This window comes from Cebus imitator, unplaced genomic scaffold, assembly GCF_001604975.1.
Source record: "Cebus imitator isolate Cc_AM_T3 unplaced genomic scaffold, Cebus_imitator-1.0 Scaffold458, whole genome shotgun sequence".
In the NCBI taxonomy this organism is placed as follows: Eukaryota; Metazoa; Chordata; class Mammalia; order Primates; family Cebidae; genus Cebus; species Cebus imitator.
In genome coordinates this window covers 1,557,881-1,560,572 of record NW_016107773.1, presented here as the reverse complement: position 1 = coordinate 1,560,572, position 2,692 = coordinate 1,557,881, and positions in this window count along the sequence as shown.

The window sequence follows — 2,692 nt, the reverse complement described above, 5'->3', positions numbered from 1 at the left end:
GTCATTTTTTAAATGTAGGGTTTAAAATTACATTAAAAGAACACACAATTCAATAGATAAATGGGCAGAAGACTTGAAAGAAGCAGTTTTAGAGGAAGAAACCAAATTGCTAAAAGATACTGAAAAGATACTCAACTTCACTGGTAATTAGAAGAATGTAAATTAAAATCACACAATGACATACCAATTCAAATCTGCCTGGCAAATATTTAAATCTTTTTATATCAACAATAGGGGAGGATGTGGTGATGAAACTCTTACCTACTGATTGAAGGTATATAATTGCTGCAGACACTTTGGAAAGCAAGTTGAAATTAGCTAGTGTGTGTTGAAGATACACATTTTGACTAAGGATTCCACTCCAGGGTCTATATCATAAAGAAACTCTTGCACATGTGCAGACATGTACAAGCATGTTCTCATCAGCACTACATATGCTAGCAAAGCACTGGAAATAGCCTAAATGTTCACCAACAGCCTGGTTCCTAGAAGAGTGCCTGGCATACAGTAGGCACCCATTAACTATAGTAAGAGAATTCATAAAATGGCACGCTATTCAGCCTTCCGCTCAAAGTGGTCCAGCATCACAACATTTATTCTTGCCTTTCCTTCTTGCTTATGCATAATTTATTTTTCTGGCAGTGAAAAATCTGGCTTCCAGCATCTTGTGTATGTACTATCATTTTACCAAAATGGTGATTTGCCATAGATCTCATCCTATTTCTTACTTTGTTCCCTCTGCACATTTTTAAAGATCTATCCATGTTGCTGTATACCTGGTCTCTTGCTTCCGACTACTGCAGAGTATTACCTCATTGTATGCATCCACCTGTCTTACTAGCATGCATCTTTCTTTGCAGAAAAAAAAAATATATATATATATATATATAATCTCCAAGAAGGGCTTAAGCAAAGACTTCAACAACCACTAGGGAGACTCTATCTCAGTGCCTTCACAATCACTGTTCCCTCAGTGTGGATTTCCTCTGGCTTTTTTCTCTGTGGTTGTTTCCTTCCCATCAGCAATTTGAGGGCAAAGGTTTTATTGTTATTGTTCTCTGTCACGCCTATAGGCCCTAGAAAAACTCCTGCCAGATAGTCAGTACTCAATTAATACTTGAAGAATAATTGAGGGAGAGAAAGGTAAGGCAGCTGGCAATTCCAGGAGACCCACAGAAAGAGTCTGGTTTCAAGGTGAGTCAGACCAAATCAGAATATTTCACTTCCCTCTTTCTAAACACTATTTGTCTTTACTTATGATAATGTTACAAATGGCTCTAAACATAAGGGGTGTTTCTCAGAAGACACGAGATCTCATTTCAACTCTGCCTCTTCCTGGTTTTGTGACCTGTTGACAGGGCTCCGGCTGTGGCAACGACTTGTAGGTGAATCACTTGATAATTTAAGGTTTGCGTAGTAAAATGGTGTTCCTAAAGCTACAAAAGCTCTTCTGCCAATAAATATTTTACTAATCTTTAGACAAACATTTCTCCAAACTTATAATAGCGATGCTTTAGATGACATATACTATTAAGTGTATTATTCATTATGATTTAATGAATGAAAGAAAAGTTCCCAACCAGCAGAAAAAGAAATCATTAACTAATTGATTAATGTAGTTATATCTTACTATTTTCCCTCCATTCTTTATCTTTTATGCCTAAATTTTGGAGGAGGGGGCAATTAGCCTCTCTCTCTCTCTCTCTCTCTCTCTCTCTCTCTCGCATGTACACGCACACACACACCATAGTTTTAGTCATACTGGGTCCACAAATTTTTATCCTTTTTTCCCTTAGCATTAAATCACCAGCAATTTCTCATACTTTACAAAAGGACATTTAAATGGCTTTGTAATTAACCTTCAAGTGGATGCATTGATATTTCTTGAACTATTCTCCACTACATGGATGTGCAGGTTATTTTCAACTCATTGTTCTTATAAATGACTCCAGTTAATCTCCTAGTACATGTTCCTATAGTACTCTGTAATTTTCTTTCATGGAACTCTTCATAACTTGAAATAATCATCCTTTTCATGTGTATCCTTTAAGTAATCGGCTCAATGAGAGCAGGGACCACATTTGTCTGGTTCCTCACAGTGTCCTCAACAAAACACACAGCACAGTGCCTAGTGCATAGCAGATGCTAAATAAATATCTGTTGAATTAATAAATGAATAAATGAATAAATGAAAGGCATGTTGTCTTAGTCAACTCCATCTGTCATAACAATATGCCATAGTATGGGTGTCTTAAACAACAGAAATTTATTTTCACACCATCCTGGAGGCTAGAAGTCCAAGATCAAGGCCCCAGCATGGTTGGTTTCAAGAGAGCTGCTTGTTTGACACCAAAAGCATTGGCAACAAAAGCCAAAATAGACAAATGGGATCTAATCAAACTCCAGAGCTTCTGCACAGCAAAATAAACAATCATTAGAGTGAACCAGCAACCAACAGAATGGGCAAAAATTTTGCAGTCTACCCACCTGACAAAGGGCTAATACGCAGACTCTACAAAGAACTAAAACAGATTTACAAGAAAAAAAAAACCCATTCAAAAGTGGGTGAAGGACATGAACAGACACTTTTCAAAAGAAGACATTTATGAGGCCAACAAATATATGAAAAAATGCTCATCATCACTGGTCATTAGAGAAATGCAAATCAAAACCACATTGAGATACCATCTCA